This window comes from Protopterus annectens, chromosome 4.part0, assembly GCF_019279795.1.
Source record: "Protopterus annectens isolate FY-2018-M chromosome 4.part0, PAN1.0, whole genome shotgun sequence".
Lineage (NCBI taxonomy): Eukaryota > Metazoa > Chordata > Ceratodontiformes > Protopteridae > Protopterus > Protopterus annectens.
The window spans coordinates 119,511,087-119,537,214 of NC_056733.1; the positions used below are offsets into that span (position 1 = coordinate 119,511,087).

The 26,128-nt window shown below is 40.7% G+C and overlaps 1 long non-coding RNA gene across 1 annotated transcript; it reads left to right on the plus strand.

Moving 5' to 3' along the window:
- The first annotated feature begins 4,876 nt into the window (after positions 1–4,876).
- LOC122800116 lies at positions 4,877–13,832 on the plus strand. The gene is made up of 3 exons (XR_006364531.1): positions 4,877–4,909; positions 7,460–7,463; positions 13,751–13,832. It is a non-coding gene; the product is annotated as an uncharacterized LOC122800116 (long non-coding RNA).
- Positions 13,833–26,128: the final 12,296 nt, after the last annotated feature.

Consider the following 26,128-nt stretch of genomic DNA (forward strand, 5'->3'; position numbering starts at 1 on the left):
CTATTTTTTCTTTTGTTTGGTGAAAGCACCTTTAGCTGTGAGTAGTATTCTTGGTACTGTTCTCTTGAAGAGTGTTAGTGAGGGGCTCTGCCTAATGTAGATTGGAATCCTGTTCCAAAGCATGGGGAGTCTCTGGGACATGAATCTATCCCTCCAGCATGTCCTATTTATCATTGTGGTGAGGTTTAGATCCCTAGAGCATGTGGCTCTCGGGAATTTGTTTTTTTTTTAGGTGGAGCATGTCCATCAATTCTAGGACGGACATGGCCTTGTATGTCAGGCAGAGATCACCTCTGAGTAAGTGGCATGCAACCGAGTACAGCTGGAGTTTCTTCAGTCGGGCTGCGTAGGGCATCTGTTTGTGGCCAGTAATCCTCTTGGTGAGGTACTTCTGCGGTCTTTCCAGCTGTTGCAGGTGTCTTGTAAGGAACATCCCAAATGGGGCATTGTACTCTATGATCGGTCTGATGAGTAACGAGTAGAGGGGCACAATAACCTCTTTTGTTCTAGATGTGAACCCTTTTGTGATTAGGTGGGCTACATAGAAGGATTTTCTAACCACCTTGGCAATATGATTATCAAAGGAGAGATTACTATCTACTTGGGTCCCCAGATCCCTTATTACATTTTCTGTATATAGGGACTACCACGTATGTGGTAGTTTGCGGGTACTTTGTGTGACGATTGGGGAGAGATGGGCGAAGGCTGCCAGTTTAGTCAAATAGAATGTGATATATAATTCTGGCATTTGTAAATAAATGCAAAATATAGGCATGTTTCTTGAGTGTAAAGAATACTGTGAAATGTGGAACTGCAAAATATGTGACAACATTGCACTCTACTGGCCCAGTGAAGCATGTTGTACCCTTTCATATTAAAATTCGGCTCCAGGGTGGCTGGATGAAGATTTCATGCCCATTGTTTTAAGGCTCAAGTTTATGACTAGAATTTAGACGTGGAAGGTGTTTTATTGCTTTAGTTTCTGCTAGCATATACATGTGAAATGTCTTGTATTGTTGTAAGTTTCTGAGGAGGTGTTAGATTGCTAAATAATGCAGTTTGTGGCCTGAGAACTCAGACCAGGTGTTAAGATGGTGCAATATGAATACTGGGAAAACCTAAGTGTCAGAAATGATGTAATTTTGGGAGGGCCTTAGAGACATGTTTGTTAGCAATGTTTAAATACTATTTCTCACAAGAGACTGGAAAGAATTTTGACTGTGGACATCTAACCTATCAGCACTCTGCCTTGTGCTCACATGTAAATCTTAGCACTGTGATTTCTTATAGGAATAGTTAAAGCTAGTAAAGATTAATTATGTATTTTTCTTTGAAATCAGACCTGTCCTACTGTATTATTTCAAGTTTCTATGTGATCTGTGAACTCTTAGATATCTCTGTGGTGTAGTAGTTTTGTCTTGTGTTTTAATTATTTATTATTAAATATTTTTAAAACTTTCTACCTGTGGCTGATTTGTGTAGAGATAAGCTCCAGAGTACATTGCATATTTATAGAAGTTATTGTAATAGGCCACTCTAGCGTAAGCCTTGACTGTTAGTCATACTACCATTGGATATTAATATTGTACAGTAATAATTGAGCACCCTTTTAAGGCCCTTTTAGTAGCTGATATTATTAACTGGGTGGTGGCAGTAATTACTAGCATATAGTCTGGGTAAAGGGGCACAGTTGGAGAATCTGTGTCAGCCCTTCCCAGGAGTGTCTGTGAAGTTGTATAAATACTTATCTCAAAGTGTGTGTGTGTTGTGTCAGCTACTTGGCAGGGAATTGAAGCACTGGTTGGACAGAGAGGGTACTGGATGTTTTAGCTTGCCCAGTTAGGCTGAGACCTAGACCCTATAGCTGTGCTAGTGGGAAGTCTTATTGGGGACCTGGTGAGCAAGGGAGCAACCAGCCCCAGACTGACTGTGATCTCTGTGTGCACTTAAGGGAAATTGTACTTTACTGTGTGTATTAGTTATCCTTTCCTCTTTTAGGAGACAACCTCCCTGGTGTTAGCTGTGAGGATTGAGGCTCCTTGATTGCTGGGCCAGGGCACGGTCGTCACACTTTGTTTTTTCCAAAGGGGATGACTATGCACTTTTTGGCATTTAGCTTGAGGCTGGTGAGCTTGTCTATAATACCAGAATGGGGAATGGTGTTGAAAGCTTTTGCGAGGTCTAGGTAGGCTGTGTGGACCTCCTTTCCCTTGTTTAAAGCCTTGGTAACTGTCTCAAAAAAGTCCACCAGGTTTAGGAGGCATGATCTGCCCTTAACAAAGCCAAACTGGGTAGGGTCCCATGTTTGGAGGTTCCCAATGTCTCTGTTAATGAGTTTCATGATGATGCACTCCATAGCCTTGCAGACCCAGCTAGTCAGGCTTATAGGACGATAGTTCCCAGGGTCTGTTGTGGCTCCACCTTTGTGGAGTGGGATAACTGTTGTTGTCCCATTGAAGCTGTGTTTTTGCCTTTGGATAGGGCTGTTTTAACCAATGTGTCAGTGATTGCCGGGGTTCTACATTCTTCTGGTATGGTTATGGGCCCTTTAGGTGGTGAGACGGGGGTGAAGTTTGCACTAAACCTGTCTGACAAAATGTTGGCAATATCAGTCAGTTCAGTGTATTTTGTGCCATTCTGCACTAAGTCAGAGCAGATATGAGAGTTTCCACTTAGGTTCTTGACATAGCTAAAGAACACTTTGTGGTTATCTTTGGAGTCCTTGGCAATTTTTCTTTCGAAGCTAGTCTTGGATGATTTTATGAGGGATCATAGTTTCTTGCAGATACTGATCGGGGATGTCTTCCCCTCTTGGGATTTTACTCTTTTCTCTACTAGTTTCCTCCTTCTATTGTATAGCTTGTTTATGGCAGGGGTCCACCAGACTGGTTTCCTTTTCTTGGAGGAGTGAGTCTTGGTTTTGCTTGGGATAGCACGATCCATGCATTCTTGCAGGTGCTCATAGAGTGCCTTTGTAAGGGATTCAGCAGCTTTGACAGCATTGTCCTGTAGTATGGGGGCTGTGAACCTTTCCACCTTGGTCTTAAGTAACGTGAAGTTTGCTTTTGAAATGTTTTTCACAGTGGTTTCCTTGATGGGGGTGGGGGCGGAATGTGGATAGCCAGAGTGATTAGTCAATGGTCTGATCTAACCAGCGAGGGGTTGACCTCTGGTGTAGAACACCGGTCACCCCTGTTGGTGATGACCAGGTCCAATATGTTGTCACCTCTGGTGGGGGTGTTGATCAGTTGATCCAGGGAGTGACATGACAATTGGTGACATTCTCAAAGAAGTTCACCAGGTTTAATAAGCATGATATACCCTTAACAAACCCAAACTGGGTCGGGTTCAGCATTTGGAGATTGCCTTGTTGATAAGGTCCATGATAACCTTGAAAATGAGGCTGGTTATACTTATGGGTCTATAGTTTCCAGGTTCGGTTTATGGCCCCCCTTTGTGCAGGGGAATTACTGTTGCTGTTCTCCATTCTGCAGGAACATAGCCAGTTCTCAAGCTATGATTAAAAAGAATGCCAAATGGATCCACTAGGTCTTATTTTAGATTGTTTAGTATTAATCTAGGATATTATCTGGTCCCATTAAGGCTGTGTTTTTGGTCTTGGCAAGTGCAGAGATGACCTGTTCTTCAGAGATACTAGGCAGAGAAATTATGTCAGTTATGCTTTGGGATATGGTAAGTGGGGATAGAGAGGTAAAGTTTGTGCTGAATCTGTCAGCTAGCAGGTTGGCAATATCTTCCAGTGTAGTATGAATAATCCCATCTACAACCAGTTTGGCACATAGCTGGGCATTCCCTTTTAGACTTCAAAAGTAAAGTATGCCTTATGATTATCCTTGGCTAAGAATGTGATTTTAGTTTCATAATTTGCTTAGAAGACTTTAAAAGATTTCTGATTTTCTTGTTTAGGCCTAGGAGGGAACTCTTCCTCTGCAGAGTGATATCCCTCTTGCTTCTGGACAACAGTTTCTTCTTATTGTGTAATCTGTCTACACTTGAAGTCCACTGTGGTAGCTCATTTTTACAGGAAGACCTGGTTTTCATCTGGTTAGTTACAGCAGAGTTTATGCAGTCTCTTAAGTGTTTGTACAAGGCATTTGCATACACTTCTGCATAGTGATCATTGATGTCTGTGATTGCTGGTGGTATGAAGCTTTTTAGGGTCTATATTATATCAGCAAATGCTTAACTTAGAAAACGCTGTATGATCGTCCCAAATATGTCGAAACACCAAAAGGCCGAACACATGGAACAGCGATTTTTTTCCCAGAAAAAAATTTGCTGCTCTGTTAAAAAAAAACAAAAACATAAAATAAAGTGAGGGGCTTCTCCCCCCACAGCCCCCTACGTAAATATACCAACTCTGAGTTGCACCACAGTGGAGGAAATGGCAAAGTCCTGAAAACAGCCCAGTGATTTTCGCTGTTCCATGCTTTTGGGATTTCACCATTTCAAACAAAAAGGGTCGATTAAACAGCATTCGCTAAGTTAAGCGTTCGCTGATTTAATAGGAACCCACTTTTTATACCATTGCTTGGTAGGCTATAGTTAGCTTTCGTAAAGTTTTTTATAATTTTTGTTCCTGTGAGGGTGTCAGTTCCAGTAGTTACTTCAAACAAGACTGATTTGTGGTCTGACCTAGCCAGGGAGGCATCACACTTGGGGAAGTGCAGTGACCCCCCTTGTTGTGAGTACTATTTCCAGAACATTAGACCCCTTAGTGGGGGTGCAGACTATCTGTTCCAGAACATTTGTGTTAACAAAGTCCAGGAACCTCTGGGAGAGTGAGTTTTTACTTGTGTATGTTCCCCAGTCTATGGAAGGAAAGTTGAAATCTCCCATGACTAAGGAGTTGGGCTGTATGTCGAGGGATTCCAGTAAATCGAGGTAGGTAGTTGTGACGGATCCACACAATCTACCAGTTTTTGCTATGCCTCGAGCCACATATCACTGTGTATGTTTAACTATTGCTAGATTGATTATTGCTAGTTCTTGATATGCCACTACATCACTATATGCTGCTAATACTGAAACAATACAATATGCTTAAGAGCAGGCCTTGCTCACTGATTACTGGTATTACTGAACTTTTGTTAACCTATAAGTTGTTTATCAGCTTAAAAGATGTTTACCAGAATGTGGGGATTTCAAAGAGGAACTATATCACAAGTCTGTGAGCTAACTGTTCTCTGAAAAAGGGAAGTAGGGCACAAGACCAGACATTACTAGACTTGTTTACAACTTAGGAAATGATCTGTAATTTTCTAAAATATTCCATCAACTCATGATGAGCCTGAAATGTCAGATCTTTCTACAATATTCTGTCAACTCAAAAAAGACTATAAAAAGTCAAAGGCTAAGATGAAAATCATCATCAGCATCCGGATTTCATCACAGCACTAGCCTGAACTGAGCTTAGAGACATTTCGCCATTGTCCGCCTTGCCTTGACTGAACAGATAGCTGCAGTGGATAGGATTGAAGTTTCCCTATCAGTGGCAAAGATGATTTTGTTTATGCATATGCTTGTAAGTACATGATTTATTAGTTTTTCTGTTTATTTAGTATTAGCTTTACTGTACTTTAAGAAAGGTTTTGCTTAATAAATTAATAAGTTAAGTTTGAGCCTTGGTGTTTTGTGTCATTTCTATTTCTGTATTAACCTCAGATTTTGAAGTAACGGACTGATACACTTGGTGTAGTCGGCAGGATCTGGGGTTTGCAGTGGAAATGTCACAACAACCAGCAATGTTTTTTTCTTTAAAACACCTAGGTAAAGGTAAGAAGGATGTTGCATTAAGCACCCCAAATAAGTTGGGTGTTGATGCCACTTTGACAGCATTATTTGGGAAGTGGGATCCTCTTGCTAAGGTATTGAGTCAAGTTTCTCCTCCTCCTTCTCCAAAACCCTTGCAGGAAAGACCTAAGGCAGATCCTGATAGCCTAGCTAGAGCTTTAGAGGGGTTAAAATTGGATGATAAGGGAAAAAAGGTGAAGGAAGGGGTAGGGGCAGCCGGATGGCTGTTCTTTGAAGCAATTCAGGAATTAGACAGAGATATAGACTCACTAAAAGAAAAAGTTTTAGAATTAGAAGAGCAATGTAAAGAACTCACACACACACACACACACACACACACACACACATAGATTAGAGATGCCTTGGAGAAGGCAAACATGGCACTTGTTAAAGTAGGGGAGGAAGCTCAACACTGGAAATCTAATTCAGTGACTTTAGCTACTCAGATAATTCAACAGCGTAGACAACAAAACGGGAGAAAACAACGCCATCCACCCTCGGCCTCGGGTTCGTGCTTTGCTGTGTAAGGCAGAGTTTGATCCTGAGAAGTGGGAAGGTGATCTCCCCTCAACAGATGAGGGTGATAGTGATTTTGAAATAGTAAATTCTCCGTCAGTGGAGGCGCGCCCAGTTATTGAGAAGAAGGGACAGTGGACTGGAGGGGCAGCGCCACAACAATGGGTTGAGGTGCGGAGTTATACGCAAGCTGAATTATTGAATATAATCCAAATCTATAAGCAAAGGCCAGGGGAAACTGTTTTAGCATGGTTTCTTTGGGTTTGGGACACAGGGGGAGAAGCGGTGTCTCTAAATGCTGAAGAGATGCACCAATGTGCATGTCTGGTGTTTCACCCGCGTCTAAAGCAAATAGTAAACAATATAGATCATGGTGATTCCCAGGTGAATACACTGGTGGTGTGGTTAGCCTCGGCTTTCCGTGCTACTTGGCCAGATGCTACAGCAGTAGCTGATGAACATAAGCCTTGGAAAACAATAGCAGAGGCCATACAGCAGTTAAGAGAAATGGCTATGTTGGCTGCCGTTTACTCGATGGAATTGAGGGATGGGGTATTGGTGCTTCTAAGAGGACCAGATGCACAAATTATGACTAGCAATATGAGGAGCAAATTAATCAAAAATGCACCACAGTGGTGGAAAGGGCAGCTGATGGCTGCCCTGGCAGGCAGTGTAGGTCAGCAGATATGGGACGTAATAGCCACTCTAAATCAAATGGCAGAATTAGTGGAAGAAAAAGAACAGAGAAGAGCTAGAAAGGCAAATGCGGAGAAATCAAAAGATAAATCTGGAGAGAAGGTTACGAGAAAGCAAATGTTTCTGGATCTGTTAAGGTGGGGGGTTGAAGCTGCGGAAATAGATGGGATAGCTACTGAAGAATTATATAAAAGGTGGAAGCAAAAACAAAAGGAAAAAGGTTCAAGTTCTGAAAGTAAAAAGCAAACCCCTACAAAAAGTCCAACCAGGAGTACCACTGAAGGGAAGGTAGGGTGGAATCAATTACATCCTGACATCCCTACTGATGAGGAGCTAGCACAGTGGCAAAAGGGGGAATTTAATGACGAGAGAGACTGGGGAGGAAAGGAATGGAGAACCCCAGTCGAAAAAACAGAGACAAATTGACTAGTAGGCGGGTCCCCAGTAGCTAGGGGTACAGTAAGAGCAATTACACCTGGGGACCGACACCCTTACGTACCCCTTACCATTTTCTGGAAGGGAGGGCCACAACATGTGATGGCTCTGGTAGACACAGGATCAGAAGTAACCATTTTTGCAGGCAACCCCCGTAGATTTCGTGGACAGTATGTAGAAATTGATGGTTATGGAGGGGCAAAGACACTAGGTACCAAAACCAAGATTAAGATAGCTTTTGGGGATGGTATTCCTATTTACATTGAAGCAGTGATAGCTCCAGTACCTGAACACATTTTAGGAATAGATGTATTAAAGGGTAGAACTTTGGAAACCACTGTAGGGCCATTTAGGTTTGGAGTGTGGCATTGTTCAGTCAATGCAGTTAAGGCTGTAGTTCGAGGCAATGCAAAGTGGGAACCACTTTGTATTCCCACGCCTAAAACAATAGTGAACATCAAACAATATCATATCCCAGGTGGGCACGCTGAGATTATTGAGATGATCCAAGAACTGCTTCAGGTTGGCATACTTGAGCCAACAGTGAGTCCATTCAACAGTCCAGTCTGGCCAGTAAGGAAACCTGATGGATCATGGCGAATGACTGTAGATTATCGAGGTCTAAACAAGGTGGCCCCACCCTTAGCAGCAGCTGTTCCAGACATTGTTACAATCGTGGAAAAACTGTCTTCCTCTGCTGGACCATATCATGCAGTTTTGGACTTAGCAAATGCCTTCTTCTCCATTCTGATAGCAGAAGAAAGCAGAGCCCAATTCGCTTTTACCTGGGAGGGGAGGCAGTATACCTTCCAAGTGTTACCTCAAGGATATCTGCATAGCCCTACCCTGTGTCATGGACTGGTGGCTAGAGACCTAGCCAAGTTACAGCTAGACAAAGTGACTATTTTTCATTACATTGATGACATAATGATTACTGGAGAAAAATCTGAGGTGGAGATCGCATTAAAAACTGTAGTTCAGCACCTTCAGAACAGAGGGTGGGCTATAAATGAGAATAAAACACAACAAGGGACATTAGTAAAATTCCTTGGTATGATTTGGAACGGAGCAAAAAGGGAAATTCCTGCAGCAGCACTGGAGAGTATCCAGAAAATTGCAGTCCCGAAAACGAAACAGCAGGCACAGGCCTTTTTGGGAGCAATGGGCTTTTGGAGAGCATTTGTACCTCATCTTGGACTGATTTTGCGACCCATTCACTATGTAACTAGGAAAAAATGTGACTTTCAATGGGGTCCCAAGCAACAAACGGCTTTTGAAGAAGCAAAAAAGGCTCTACAGCAGAGCGTGGGGCTGGGCCCAGTTGATCCACAACAACCTTTTGTCCTTGAAGTAACAGTTGCCAATAATGTTATGTCTTGGGGGCTGTGGCAGAAGGATGACACTGGGAAAAAGAGACCCTTGGGATTTTGGTCCAAATCCCTGACTGGAGCACAGGTGAGATATAGCCCCCTTGAGCAGCATGTACTGGCGGTGTACACAGCATTGATTCATGTGGAAGGAATAACTAAACAACAAACAGTGACAGTTAAAATAGACTACCCAATCCAGGGGTGGTTACGAGACAATACTTTGATGAAAACCCTGATAGCACAATCTTCGACTGTACAAAAGTGGAAGTGGTATTTACAGGAAAGGGCCAACATCGTGCCTGGAGTGTCTCAGGTACAACAACAGTTGGCTGTACTGGTAATTCTGGATGATGCTGATGCGATAGAACAACAGCGACATGAGCTTCCACAGTCTCCATAGGTTCATAGGTTCATAGATTACTATAGGCTAATTACCCTTGTGGGCCATTTGAAGCCTAGCCAATTACCCCATGTGAGAATCAAACCCTGCACCTTGTGCATGTAAGGTAACCGCCTTAACCATTATGCCACAATAACTGAAGCATTACCATTTGATAATTTAGATGCAGAAAAACAGAAATTTGCATGGTTTACTGATGGTTCTGCCAAAATTGGATCAAATGGTAGGACCTGGACTGCGGTGGCTTATTGCCCATGAACAGAAACTGTGTTATTTGACGAAGGTACTGCCGGTTCAAATAATCAGGCAGAATTACAAGCTGTTGCCCTGGTCATCGACAGTTTATCACCGGAGGATGAAGCATACATCTATACTGACAGCTGGGCAGTTTATAAGGGACTGACAACCTGGTTACCTGCCTGGCAGCAACAGGATTGGAAGATCCATGGCAGACCTCTATGGGGAGGTTCAGAAGATTGGCAACGGATTTGGGAAAAAGCTCAACAATGCAAAATCAGTGTTGGACATGTAGATGTCCATGCATCACTTGTAACAAATGAAAGGAGGCATAACCAGCAGGTAGATAAGATGGCCGCGGTACGTGTTACTGCAGAAAAAGCCGAAAGTGCTAGTATGGCAAGATGGGCCCATGATCGGAGTGGACATTTGGGAAGAGATGCGACAATAGAATGGGCCTGGAGGCATGGTATGCAGTTGAATAAGGAAATAACTACGGATGTTATAAAACAGTGCGAGATCTGTCAAAGAAATAAACAGAAGCAACTGCAAGCAGAAGCATGTGGACATATTCACAGAGGCAGCCGCCCAGCACAAATCTGGCAGATAGACTTTATTGGTCCTTTACCACTGGATCAAAATCAGCAATACTGCCTGACGATGGTGGACACTTATTCAGGATTATTAATGGTGTCCCCATGCAAAAAGGCAAACCAGCAAGCAGTGTTAAAAGGATTGAATAAATTATGTGTGACATATGGGATTCCCACTGAAATCCAAAGTGATCAAGGCAGCCACTTTACCGGAGCAGAGGTTCAAGAATGGGCAAAGGAAAATGGAGTTCGATAGGTGCTGCATATCCCATATCATCCCCAAGCTGCTGGTTTAATTGAAAGGTATAATGGACTCCTTAAAGAACAAATTCGAAAGAACACGAATGATGGAACATTGCGAGGCTGGGCAAAGGTATTAGAATTAGCTGTGAGTCAGCTGAATAACAGACCCCGGAAGCATCAAGGAACCCCCTTGCAAATGCATATGAATGATATTCGATCCAACTGCTGTGTTTTGAAAATAGAAAAGCTGAATCCGAATGCCATATACCCTCTTTTGACAAATACTGATCAAACTCGATTCTGGCTATGTGCATTGACTGAACAAGGGGTGCCAGCACAAAATATGGCATTAGTTAAGACAGGCTGGAAACTCTCTCTCCCAGAAAATTGGCACTGGGGGCAAAAAGGGCTATTAGGTGAAAGTTGGGAGATTTTTGCATTATGGGAGCCAGAACGAGAAGTGATAGTGAAGGCTATCAATTTAGATAACAAGACACAAATGATTCAGAAAGGACAACCTTTAGTAGAAATGTGTATGCATCAAGATGCTGTCATCTTACTACAAGACTGTGATACTAAACCAAGCAAATGGCTGGGACTGAAAGTTATAGTGACCACACCCAATCAGCCAAATGAACATGGGACAGTAATTTGTGATGGACCTGGTGATACTGTTTTAGTATTACTTGATTCTGCTAAACAACCATTGTACTTTCCTCTCCATAGATTATTGCCACTGTTTGGGAAGAAGCCAACCTTTTCCGACGACAACACTTAGATGGGCCATATAACTGTCTTGATCCTGTCCCTCTATTCGAAGGGGAAGATGTTGCAAATTTAACAGCTGACTGTGACTTTTATTGGAAATTGGGAGACCATCTATATGCGGTGACACCCAAGCCTGCATTAACTTGGAACATCACTCAGAGGGAAAACATTACAACTGTATGTAGACTGAACTGTGATAGACATCCTGAAAAATGTGTCTCAAACCCTTTCGGAGGTTTGTACCAAAGGCTAAATGAGTCGGGATTTTCTTTAGCTAAGTCTCCATTAAATTCCTCCTGCATAGCTGAATTTCAAAGGGAGAATGACACCGTGGAAACCCTATCTCCGGATTTGGAGATATATGCCATGGACAATAGTTCAACTGTATTTAATGGTTTGGGACATGTGGTAAGATATACCAGAGGATGTAAAACTGTAAGTAGTGCTAGAGTTATACAACGTATTAAAATGATAGTTAACATGTCAGCAGTTGATATTACCACCAGGTATCCACATTGTAAAATTGCACAATTGTGGCCAGTTGATTCTTTGCATATCAAATACAAACATTACAGATATAGAAGAAATAAACGTTATGTTACAGGTATTCTTGGTACTGCACTAGGTGCAGTCGGAACAGGGACTGGATTCCTAAACAGTGTAGATATGGATACCCTACGTAGCAAATTGAGCCGTTTGGGCACTGACCTAAATATGGCCTTTAAGCTACTAGCAGACCATGATCCCGAGCTGGGACAAAGAACTGTAGACGGTATTTTAACCCAAACTGTCTTATGGAGGTGGATTGAACATACAAATACATATACAGAACAGATTTTAAATAACCTTACAGCAGAAGTAAATCAGACTTTTTGTATCTTATCTCAGTTGGCTGCCAACCAGCAATATTTGCAATTCACTCAAACTTGGGGGGCTAAAAAGGCAGCCCATTGGCAAAAGGAACTGCAACTGTATCATTGGTTAAAACCAATAGATTTTGCATGTGAAAATAAGTCTTGTATACTGATTTTTGACTATCTTGCTAGTAAGAAAGGAACAAAGCAGGTCTGTCCATTTGTTGCATTGCCCTTGCAATTTGGAGATAATTGGTGGGTACCTCAAATTGAATCTACTTTGATTGATTATAATGATGTACCCGTTGATGTGACAGGTTGTGAAACCTGGCCCCAGGGGTGGGTATGCATGATGGTGAAGAGGAAGCCTCACCCATGCTTACATAATGGAACTGGGGAATGCATCTGGCACAGGTATGTAGTTAATGGTACAGACATCTACCAGCTAAATGATACCACTGTTTGTGTGATATCCTCCTGTAAATTAGCCTGGAGTGATGGGATGATCACAACTGGTAGAGCATACTGTAAAAGTAATATCCATGCAATTATTGATTTTTGTACTGGAGAATTGATTAGCCTGACTAGATGGATGGATGTCACATTTAATGCTAGCATAGAACCATTACACACTTTTAAGTGGCCATCTCTAGTCCACCCGGACTTTCAACAGATTAAGCAGGAAGGACAAACAGTGTTGCAACTTTTAAATAAAACACTAAATGATGCGCATCTAATAGTGATTAAAATGATTAAAGATAAAGGTACCATTGTAAAAATTGCAAATGAAATACAGGATATAACTGTTTCGCATTGGTATGATGTTTTTATGTGGTCATTTAAGGCTTCAGTGTGGTTTAATTTGTTATTGCATCCTTTACTTTTGACCACAATAATTTCTGTGTTATTTTGCATAATATCATGCTGCATTTATTGTAAAGTGATGAGAAGGTACAAACTGATGTTGTCAGTTTTAACCATTATAAGGGATACACAGCGTACGTTGCTCGATGCAAGGGGTGGCCTGTGACGGATCCACACAGTCTACCAGTTTTTGCTATGCCTCGAGCCACATATCACTGTGTATGTTTAACTATTGCTAGATTGATTATTGCTAGTTCTTGATATGCCACTACATCACTATATGCTGCTAATACTGAAACAATACAATATGCTTAAGAGCGGGCCTTGCTCACTGATTACTGGTATTACTGAACTTTTGTTAACCTATAAGTTGTTTATCAGCTTAAAAGATGTTTACCAGAATGTGGGGATTTCAAAGAGGAACTATATCACAAGGTTGTGAGCTAACTGTTCTTTGAAAAAGGGAAGTAGGGCACAAGACCAGACATTACGAGACTTGTTTACAACTTAGGAAATGATCTGTAATTTTCTAAAATATTCCATCAACTCATGATGAGCCTGTAATGTCAGATCTTTCTACAATATTCTGTTAACTCAAAAAAGACTATAAAAAGTCAAAGGCTAAGATGAAAATCATCATCAGCATCCGGATTTCATCACAGCACTAGCCTGAACTGAGCTTAGAGACATTTCGCCATTGTCGGCCTTGCCTTGACTGAACAGATAGCTGCAGTGGATAGGATTGAAGTTTCCCTATCAGTGGCAAAGATGATTTTGTTTATGCATATGCTTGTAAGTACATGATTTATTAGTTTTTCTGTTTATTTAGTATTAGCTTTACTGTACTTTAAGAAAAGTTTTGCTTAATAAATTAATAAGTTAAGTTTGAGCCTTGGTGTTTTGTGTCATTTCTATTTCTGTATTAACCTCAGATTTTGAAGTAACGGACTGATACAGTAGTGTGCTTATCCTGGTTTATGGTGGGGGATCTATAGCTAGCAATGATGTGGTATGGTACTTTCCCAATAGTTAATTGGACATGGAGTAGTTTGAGAGAGTCATGGCTTGACCAGTCTAGTAGTGTATTTGATTTTAATGAAGATGGATCCACCTCTGAGACCTTTGTTTCCTTCATTCTCATTTTGAGGTCTGAATGTGTGGAAACCATTGTAGCCTTGCACAGCCAGGGTGCTCTCAGCAGCTTTGAACCATGTCTTGGTAACTCGCTTCTATATCAGAACAGAGAACTAAACAGTTCTATATCAGAACAGAACTAAACTAGAACAGCTAAAAATAGTGAACGCTATTCTGTCGAACTATAAAGATTGAAAACCAAAAATGTCAAAGTCACGGATCAGCAAATTTTTTCCAAGGGAAAAAATATGCTAATCAAAAAAAAATATATATATATACAAACAAAATAAAGTGGGGGGGGATTGCCCCCACACTCCCCAACTTAAATGTACCAACTTCGAGATAACACCACAGTGGAGAAAACAGTGAAGTCCTGAGAACGGCCCAGCGATTTTTTTCCCCTGGGGAAAAAAATCGCTGTTCCGTGACTTTGAAATTCTCAGCTTTCGAACTTTACAGTTTGACAGAAGAGAGTTCACTATTTTCAGTGTTTGCTGTTCTGATAAGGTACCTGGTAACTCCACAAATGTCAGCATCCTCTGAAGTGAGGAGTGCTTCCAGGGAGTGTAGTTTCATGTTTAAACTCTTAGCATTAAGCAGCACAGCCCTGAGTTTGTCTCTATTAGATTTTGTTACACTGGAAAATTTGTTGTTTCGACAGTGCCTAAAAACGGCACTATGGTGGATACAAAGGCCTTTGCCAGTATCCAAAAGTCTAGTGGAGACAGCTGCAGACCATCTCTAGCAAAGCAGCAAGGTCTGTCTACCATATCCTCCCATGATGACAGATACTGGATCCCTCTGGACTGACACCAGAAACTGAGCCAATTGTTGAAGTCAATCATTTTTGTTTATATTGTGGCATCATCCTGGGTGAGGGTAGGATACTGCTTAGTTCTATATAGATAGCAAGGTACAAGCAGTAAAGTGTTTTTAGTCCCTTTAGTTTTATATACAGGTCAGGCATATTTTTATCAACCAGACTAGAAGTTGTGAATGATAATTACTAAAGATCTGAAGGATTTTATTTGGGAGGGGAAGATGGCAAGAGTCAAGTGGGATAAGATGATCCTTCCAGTAGAACAAGTTGGTTTAGGATTACCTGATTTGAAGGGATATTGTAAAGCTACACATGTAATGCTCTTATACATAACACAAGCAGAAAGCTACAATTCAAAGTGGAAAGGGATGGGGATGAAGCAGGCAGGATAATTCATGAAATAAAGAAAGTGTGAGATTTTGGACGCAGATCCGTAAGGAGCATAACAACAGTGATATAGAATATTCATGGATTTTAATGGAGAGATGATAAGTCAGCTAGCAAAGGAGAGTAGTATTGCTGAAATTAAATTCATCCTTGAGTTGTGGTGAGTACCTTCACAAGGTGGACTCTGTTTTTCACAAAAATCTCACCAAGACGACACTAATATATAGATTATAATTTATATAGCATTTTATATAGCATATATCATGGACAGATATAGGTCAAAAACTGGTGCCAGGACTGGAAAAAATTACAATGTAGAATCCTCAAAATATGAAAACATTCCTACAATGGGACCAGGCCAGGCCCATGGGGAGGATGGCCCCGCTTTATAGAAGAAAGTAGTAGTCCACAAAAATCACAAAAACTGATAGGCCAAAAAAGAGCCATAAAGAAGATAGAGTGGACTACTGAGGATAAGAAAAAAATTATGTATTGCTACTATTATGGAAAAAGCACATAATTTCCAGACACAAAATATTCAAAAAGATTAAGAGAGAAATTAGAGGAAAGAAAAATACTTCCACAAGAAAAACTGGCAAAGGCCTCAAATAAAAATCTATGTTCATTAATACAACTGATTTGTGAAAAACATTATATAGATCGATAAACTTTGATCTGTTTGGAAAAAGAAGCATCAAGTGTGAAAATATAAACAACAAAACCTAGAGATTTTTGAAAAGTATAAAAAAGAAATATGGACATGGGAAAGAAAGGGAGATATGGTGCAATATTTATGCAAAGTCCAAAGCCAAATTAATCAATACAAAAAAGCAGCCCCAAAGATATTCAAAGAGAAATACAGGCAAAGGAATCCAGATATGGAAAATTTCTCAATAAAAAATAATCACAAATAGGGAATGTAGAAAAGAAGATCAGTAAAGTAGAAGTTAAAAAAAAATAGAAGCTGAAGTTATGGAGTGCATGCGAAGTGAAGGATTTGATGCAGAAGGTCTAGCGCAGGTTGCATCACAGCATGATGGAACAAGTTGCCAAAGTAAGGAGAAACAGTCAGATTGGGAGACATCTGAAGAAGAAATATGGGCATGGGAAAGAAAAAGAGATTTAATATGGTGTAATATTTATGCAAAGGAGAAATCAAAATTAAAAAGTACAAAAAGAGCAGCACCAAAGACATTTGAAGAGAAATACAGGCAAAGGAATCTGGACATGGAAAACTTTACAATACAAAAAAATAAGAAGGCAAAGAGGAAAAGTAGAAAAGAAGATCAGTAATGGAGAAGTTAAAGAAGTAGAAACTGAGGTTATGGAGAACCTCCAAAGTGAATTAAAATCTGACTCGGAAAGCACCACAGCAGGAAAGAACAATAGACATCCAAATTATGAAGAAACCAGTGGAACGGGAAGCAACTGGGCAGTTGTCATATGAAGACATCTTGGAGCCTTCCACAGGAAACCAGTATAAATGTTCACTTGAAGCTGGATGGCAAGGGAAGGAACAGGAAACTGGAAACTGACGCAGTTAATGTTGAGGAGTGATAGGCCAGTGAGTCCTCATATGACAGAACAATGGATGGCACAGGATGAAATTGAAAAGAATGTGCCACCAGAAGATGTTATATGACTCTTTATAGAATGCCTGCAGGAAATGGAGAACAAAACATTTGCCTTCAGTTTTGAAGAAAATGAGCTAAGAAACAAGTTGCTTGATTTAATAGAGATAGATGGATATATTAAGATCAATGAAAGAAATAGAATGCAGAAGATAAGTAAAACCCAAAAAGTCAGAAGTTTGATAAAACAAATGAACACAGTAATTAGGGCTATTCTTAGAGATCCATGCACTATAACAGAAGTAAACAGGATATATTACTTTGCAGCTAAATTAGTAACAGAAAAATGTATAAGATACGCCTTACACTGATCAACTACATCACAGTGACCATATAACAGTGCAGACCACTGTGCAATTAAGCCATGATAAAGGACAAATTATTATTCCAGGGATAAAAATTCAAAGGGGGATATTCCAGACTGACTCCCTGTCACTGCTGCTATTCTGTCTTGCCGTTAACTCTTTAAGCCATCTACTTAACAGATTAGGCCATGGTTATAATCTGACTCCTAGAAAACAACAAAGTGTGAAGGCATCGCATCTTCTCTTTGTCGATGATTTAAAATTGTATAGCTCATTACATGAGAAACTGAGAGCACAACTGCAAGTAGTCAGAACTTTTTCAGATGGTATAAGAATGTCATTTGGTCTTGATAAATATGCAAAAGCAACCTTTAAAACAGGAAAATGGCAGCACCAAGAAAACATCAGTTTGGAACAAGAATGTGATATGAAAGAACTTGAGCAAGAGGGAGTGTATAAATATTTGGGAAGTGATGAAGGATCAACAATAAAACATGAACAAATGCGAATAAAACTTAATAAGGAATATTTTAGAAGACTTAAATTAATCCTGAAAACAGCATTGACATCTAGGAACAAAATCCAAGCAATAAACCAATTTGCTCTTCTTGTCTTAACTTACAGTTTTAGAGTGATTGACTAGCCCCAAAACATGTTGTATAGATTAGACAGGAAAACAGGAAGGATGCTTCATGCTTACCAAATGATTTATAAAAATCAGTGCATACCAAGATTATATATTCCCCGTTCTGAAGGAGGTATGGGCCTCCTTGAAATTGATTACATGTATAGATCTGCAATCGTGGGACTGCACACATATCTGCTGACCTCACAAGACCCAAACATAGTAAAAGTTTTGAAACATGAGGAGAATAAATCTAAGATGACTTCCCTGCTTAGTCTAGCAGAAGCATATCAGCATCAAGCAGGAATGAAAATCAAACCAGAAGTAGATAAAAATCAGACAGCAACTGAATGTGCCAAAAAAATATATATATAAGGTGAAGGACCAGATGAGAAGGCAAGGAATGTGAAAAATGCATAAATATAGTTTCAAGTATAGAAAACTCCTGGAACAACCTCATGTTGACCAGAATCGAATGTAGGAATGGTTAAGGAGAGGCAAATTCAAACCAAATGTTGAAAGGTTAATATTCATGGCCCAAGATAGTGGAGTACTTACACACTGATTTACAAAGCTCACTGAACATGTGGGAAAAGCAGACAAATGTAGGTTTTGTAAAACCAAATTGGAAAGAGTTGCACACCTTGTTGTTGGTTGTGACAAACTAATGGCAGAAGGACTGTATACTGAAAGGCATAATAATCTGGCAAGATTGTTGCACTGGGGATTGTGCAACATTGTAATATTGAAGTAGCTCAAAAACACTGGAAACATGAGCCACAAAGCCTCATAGAAAATGATGACACATCACATGGGATCACCCATTACCAACAGTTCAAAAGAGAGATACGAGAAAGCCAGATATAATGATCCATGAAAAAAAAAAACAAAAGTAGCAGTGATCATTGAAATCGCTACACCCAATAACTGCAGTGTCTTGCATACAGAGAGGCATAAAAGCATAAATATCAGGATTTGTAGGCAGAAACGAGAGCAATGTGGAAGAAAGATACCCAGACAGTTCCAATAGTAGTAAGATCAATGGAACTTATAAAAAGGAATCTACAACTGCATTTAGACATGTTACTGATTCATGTAACTCCATATGATTTACAGAAGGAGTCATTACTGGGCACATTGTAGGTGCTGCGAAGAGCACTTCTGGCTGACATCAAAGACTGAAACAATGCTAATTTCATGAACTTTAATCATACTTTGACTTAGGAATAAGGTGCATTCCCAGCATGGTATTAAAAACCCAAACAATGTGGAGAAATTAAAAAGTGAGAAAAAATATTATATTCATAAAGTAGCATAAAATGTACTAAGAATTAAGCCAACATGGGAATAGGGAAAGGAGATTCTGCCAATAGGAATGACTGCAATTAGGGGGGCAGAAAATAGGCAAGGGGGCTGGAATCTACTAGAGGAAGCTGGCATAAGAGCCAAGGTATTGGGAACAAATAATTAGACACGGAAAGGTAACAGAATGGTCAAGAAGACATTTGGACTGCAGGCTAGAAAGTACCTTCCCTATCAGGGATTAATATCAGAATCTAGGCAAAGAGAAAGGGATGGGGGATTAATATCAGAATCTAGGCAAAGAGAAAGGGATGGGGGATTAATATCAGAATCTAGACAAAGAGAAAGGGATGGGGGGTTAATATCAGAATATAGGCACAGAGAAAGGGATGGGGGATTAATATCAGAATCTAGGCACAGAGAAAGGGATGGGGGGTTAATATCAGAATCTAGGCACAGAGAAAGGGATGGGGGATTAATATCAGAATCTAGGCACAGAGAAAGGGATGGGGGGTTAATATCAGAATATAGGCACAGAGAAAGGGATGGGGGGTTAATATCAGAATATAGGCACAGAGAAAGGGATGGGGGATTAATATCAGAATATAGGCACAGAGAAAGGGATGGGGGTTAATATCACAATCTAGGCACAGAGAAAGGGATGGGGGATTAATATCAGAATCTAGACAAAGAGAAAGGGATGGGGGATTAATATCAGAATCTAGGCACAGAGAAAGGGATGGGGATTAATATCAGAATCTAGGCACAGAGAAAGGGATGGGGGGGTTAATATCAGAATCTAGGCAAAGAGAAAGGGATGGGGGGTTAATATCCGCATATAGGCACAGAGAAAGGGATGGGGGGGTTAATATCAGAATATAGGCACAGAGAAAGGGATGGGGGATTAATATCAGAATATAGGCACAGAGAAAGGGATGGGGGTTAATATCAGAATCTAGGCAAAGAGAAAGGGATGGGGGATTAATATCAGAATCTAGGCAAAGAGAAAGGGATGGGGGATTAATATCAGAATCTAGGCACAGAGAAAGGGATGGGGGATTAATATCAGAATCTAGGCAAAGAGAAAGGGATGGGGGATTAATATCAGAATCTAGACAAAGAGAAAGGGATGGGGGATTAATATCAGAATATAGGCACAGAGAAAGGGATGGGGGGTTAATATCAGAATCTAGGCACAGAGAAAGGGATGGGGGGTTAATATCAGAATCTAGGCACAGAGAAAGGGATGGGGGATTAATATCAGAATCTAGGCACAGAGAAAGGGATGGGGGGTTAATATCAGAATCTAGGCAAAGAGAAAGGGATGGGGGATTAATATCAGAATATAGGCACAGAGAAAGGGATGGGGGGTTAATATCAGAATCTAGGCACAGAGAAAGGGAGGGGGATTAATATCAGAATCTAGGCAAAGAGAAAGGGATGGGGGATTACTATCAGAATCTAGACAAAGAGAAAGGGATGGGGGTTAATATCAGAATCTAGGCACAGAGAAAGGGATGGGGGATTAATATCAGAATATAGGCACAGAGAAAGGGATGGGGGATTAATATCAGAATATAGGCACAGATAAAGGGGTGGAGGGTTAATATCAGAATATAGGCACAGAGAAAGGGATGGGGGGTTAATATCAGAATATAGGCACAGAGAAAGGGATGGGGGGTTAATATCAGAATCTAGGCACAGAGAAAGGGATGGGGGGTTAATATCAGAATCTAGGCACAGAGAAAGGGATGGGGGATTAATATCAGAATCTAGGCACAGAGAAAGGGATGGGGGATTAATATCAGAATATAGGCACAGAGAAAGGGATGGGGGATTAATATCAGAATATAGGCACAGAGAAAGGGATGGGGATTAATATCAGAATCTAGGCACAGAGAAAGGGATGGGGGATTAATATCAGAATATAGGCACAGAGAAAGGGATGGGGGTTAATATCAGAATCTAGGCACAGAGAAAGGGATGGGGGGTTAATATCAGAATATAGGCACAGAGAAAGGGATGGGGGATTAATATCAGAATATAGGCACAGATAAAGGGGTGGAGGGTTAATATCAGAATATAGGCACAGAGAAAGGGATGGGGGTTAATATCAGAATATAGGCACATAGAAAGGGATGGGGGGGTTAATATCAGAATCTAGGCACATAGAAAGGGATGGGGGAAGCATAATGAAAGACCTGCACAGGCTAAGTTTTTAGTTGAATATAGAACAAAAGCTGCTGTTAAAAATAGATAATTAGTAGGGCATATACAATGTTGCATGATAACTATAAGTGTCAATCAGAGGAGGTCAGAAAGTATTAGAAGGAGAGATTAGATAAGCAATTCACAAACAAACAAGGGGAGGGCGTATGTATGCCCCCAAATATGCAACAAAATCTAGTAGATTTAGGATATTTGCCTGGAAGTGTTTGCATAGGTACTTTTATACCCCAAGCAGACACCAAAGAATTTTTCCTCAGGCAGATGGCAAGTATTGGAGGTGTAATGGGGAAGAAAGGGGTATCAGGGAGCATATGTTCTTGGAGTGTAATGAGTTGGCAGACTTTAAAAATTCCCTTCAGAGTACTCTGTTAGAAATACTGGGCGAATAAATGAATGTAACTAAGAAAATTATTTTTTGAGCTGGGATACAGGATCCAAATTGCCTAGACATAGTAAAGCCTTGTTAAGTTTAATTCTGATGGCTGCCAAAAAAGGATTTACTAGAAAATGGAAATCAAAGTCTAAACCAACCATACTTGAAGTGGTGAATATTGTAACAGAGATAAAAGAACAGTAAGTAGGATCTTTAGAAAAGGGTAGGAGTAAATTACATAGAGAAATGGATATTGTAACAGAGATAAAAGAACAGTAAGTAGGATCTTTAGAAAAGGGTAGGAGTAAATTACATAGAGAAATGGATATTGTAACAGAGATAAAAGAACAGTAAGTAGGATCTTTAGAAAAGGGTAGGAGTAAATTACATAGAGAAATGGATATTGTAACAAAGATAAAAGAACAGTAAGTAGGATCTTTAGAAAAGGGTAGGAGTGAATTACATAGAGAAATGGATATTGTAACAGAGATAAAAGAACAGTAAGTAGGATCTTTAGAAAAGGGTAGGAGTAAATTACATAGAGAAATGGATATTGTAACAGAGATAAAAGAACAATAAGTAGGATCTTTAGAAAAGGGTAGGAGTAAATTACATAGAGAAATGGAAAGTGTGGGAACAATACAAGCAGAAAATGTTTTGGAGGATGAATGAGGTTTAAGAGAAGGCAGAAACTGGACAATTTATGTAATGTTGGTGTGATTATATTGTATAGAATAACTTATGTGATGTATAAAGTTTGTAAATGTGATCTCGTTAATATGGCTTGATTACTTTTACATAAATATACATTTGCCTATGTCACAAGTTATAATTCAATAAAGGTGTTTTTTTTTTAAAGACCATCTATGAACCTTCAGTCTTGAAGCTACAACTGCTGAAGCAGTCAAAAAAGGAAGATTAAGACACCTAGCTACCTAGAATTCTCCTCTCTGGTATCTAAGGTGGCATCAAAAAGATTGGTCACTGCTTTGAAAAAAGTTCCTATTAAAGTCACTGAAAAGTGAGTATCTCCAGTTGTAGTTCAACCTACAGCTCAAGTGTTTTTTTTCTGGTGTAGCTGACACTTCACCTAAGAAGGAGATTGCCAGTGTATTGGATCATAATCCAAGACCTTTGATGCTGAGTTAAGGCTACACCAAAACTATGACAAGTTTGTGGAGGCCTTATTTTGAACTCAGCAGAAGTTTTCTGGCACCTCTTTCTCTTACTCAATTTTGATAGTAAACAGAGAATCAACCACCAATTGTATTCTGCAACCCAGAACACCAAGGTTTTCAGTCACTGAACCCCACACTTTGGTACTGACCACAAAATGTCTGTCATCGACTGGTACATCATTGATGTTGATGCCCCAACCAGGGTTATTTGCTAAGATACAGATGACACTTTTGGCATGAATGGCTGTGGTTCCAAAATTTTCAGTTTAGAGATCAGCTGGTGTTGATGCTACTGATATCATCACTCCAAACTTGTGGTGACTTTATGATGAGTTTTTAAACTCACAGCTTTGACACCCATCTTTTCAGGGCTGATATCAGGGCGCTTGGTACCGTGTCTGAGAATCTGAGTCAAGTAGCTTTGTGGCTGACACTGATGTCAGTGCAGAGCTTTGCTGTTGTGGCTCCCCCTTCCCAGATTGTACGCTTTGATTATGTCAATTTTGTCTTAGTTTCATAGGATGATACTAGGCTATTGGCTCGGAGACTCTTATAACCCTAGCCAAGAATTTTGCCCATGTTCCAGTAGAGTCAGCAGCTGTTTTCCCTGTCCAGCAGGGACACAGGTGGGGTCCCAGGGTTATATTTTCTGTTTCTCATCCAGTCGTCCAGGTTCCTCTTAAAGAGGGCTATAGAGGTACTCTGCTTGACATAGAGAGGGAGTCTCTTCCACAAATGGGGGAGTCTTTGGGACACAACTCTATCCCACCAACAAGTTCTAATAATGTCACAGACCAGGTTAAGGCCTTGCGTGTGGGTTGTGCGAGTGGAGTTTGTCTTACAGATATGCAGCAACTCCATCAAGGCTGGATCTGAAATGGCCTTGTATGCCAGACACAGGTCACCTTTGAGCAATCTGTATGAGACTAAGTAGAGGGACAGGGCTTTTAGCCTATCTATATAGGATAAGTGTTTGAGACTTTGGATTTTCCTGGTCAGGAACTTCTGTGGTCTCTCCAACTGCTGCATATGCTTGGCAAGGTACATGCCGAAGGGGGCATTGTACTCGATAATGGGTCTGAAAAGGGGGGAGTACAGGGATGTTATGACCTCCTTGTTCTTGGATTAAATACCCTTATTTATGAGGTGGGCCATGTAGAAAGCCTTCTGTACAACGGAGGCAACGTGGTGTTGAAAAGTCAGGTTGCTATCAACCTGGGTGCCCAAGTCCCTCACGACTGACTGCATGCTTAGTACATTGTTATTAATGTGATAATTAGTGAGGATGCCATTTTCCCCAAAGGGGATAATGATGCATTTCTTGGCATTCAGTCTGAGTCTATGCTTCTGGCACCAGTCATTAGTTTTGGTAAGGCTCTCTTGGGGGATGTTTATATCACTAGGGGAATTTAAGACAGCACCCAGCTTGCAGTCATCTGCAAACATGGTCAGCCACAGACCACTGGTTTTGGCTTGCACCTCAGAAAAGTATATCCCAAACAGTAGAGGGCCCAAGACTGATCCTTGGGGTACACCACTAGTTATGAATCTACTACTAGAGGTGGTTTCCCCTACTTTGACTGTGTGGGTTCTATCAGTGAGTCAGTTAGCTACACATCTGGTAACATACAGGTTGATGCCTAGCTGGGAGAGTTTATCTATTATGCCCAATTGGGGAATAGTGTCAAAGGCTTTGGCTAGGTCAAGGTAGGTGGTGTGCACTGTCTTCCCCTTGTCCATGGCATTGGTAACTGTTTCGAAGAAGTCAACCAAGTCTAACACAAAAACAAAATGTGTGGGGTCAAGCGTTTGGAGGTTGCCAATGTCCTTGTTTATAAGATTCATGATAATGCATTCCATGGCCTTGCAGATCAGGCTAGTTAGGCTGATGGGCCTATAATTGCCTAGGTCAGTGGACATTCCACCTTTGTGTAGAGGGATGGCAGTGGCTGTCTTCCATTCAGCTGGGATGAAGCCGGTGCTCAGGCTTTGGTTGAATAGGGTGTCTAATGGAGCTGAGAGCTCATGCCTGAGTTCATGTAGGATACAGTCATGGATGTTATCGGGTCCCATGCAGATTGTATTTTTTGCCTTTGAGAGGGCTTTAAGGACCTGCTCCCTGGTGATGAGGGGAGGGAGGCAGGTGCTGGGGATGTCGTGGTTTACTGATGGGGGGACAGGGGAGTGAAGTTTTCACTGAACCTGTCTGCCAGCAGGTTGGCTATATCAATGGTGTTTGTGTATGTGGTGTTATTGACCACCAGTTAAGAGCAGATTTGGATGTTGCCTTTGCGATAGCAGACAGTATGTGAAGAACACCTTGTGATTGTCTGTGGTGGATGTGGCCAATTTGGACTTGAAGTCAGCCTTAGAAGATTTCACCAGTGACCTTATTTGCTTGTTCAGACAAAGGAGAGATTGCTTCCAACTTGGCACCTGCTCTACTGTCTACTGTTCTAAATATGTATTTTTTAGAGTCTCAGGCCACACGACTTGGCCTACTGGACCGATAGAATAAAATCCTTCCACAGCTCCCTCAGACCACATTAGCCTGCAAAAGAAAGTTTTCCTGTTCTTCTTCATTCTGCTTATAAGAGGAATTACGTAGATTCAGTTACATAATCCCTTACAGCTGATTCAGATGATAAGGAAGATGCCAACTCCTCTGCTTCCCCTTGTGAAGATTGCAAATTTGGGAAGTCCTGGAGATGATGCATCAAACAATGGGCTAGCAAACTGACCCTATGTTCTCCTCACAATGGACACTATAGATTCTATAGTGTCCATTGTGAGGAGAACATAGGGTCAGTTTGCTAGCCCATATAGTATAGAAGGTTTTCAGGTCTATCCAACAATCTTTTTGTGTGGTCCTGCCATTGTCTGATATTTTAAAGGTTGCCACCAATGCTGACTGAGAGAACCAGGATATGGTAATTCCAGAACATAAACAATTGGACTTTGTCTTGCCCCTTCCTAGAGGATGGAATTTCTGGTTAGAAACGCCTAAGCTGGATACTCTGGTGTTAACATTTGCTCTAAAGAAGACTCCAAGACCTTACAGTGCTATGGTCCACTGAGGGAGGCCAGAGCTGTGAACATCTTAGGAAAGTGTATATATGCCTACCCCATGTTCTCTTTAAGCACACTCAATTACCTGGCTCACATGGTGGAATTTTAAAGATATACATCAACAGAAAAACACCAAACTTTCAGCCAGCTGCCTGATAATCCTGTCAAAGATATGTTGATGTCACAATAGGTATCCACCTTGACAAACTTTATAATGCAGGTATGATATGATACTACTGAAGGTTCTATCAGGACCACAGGATCTGGCTTAGTATACCAGTACAT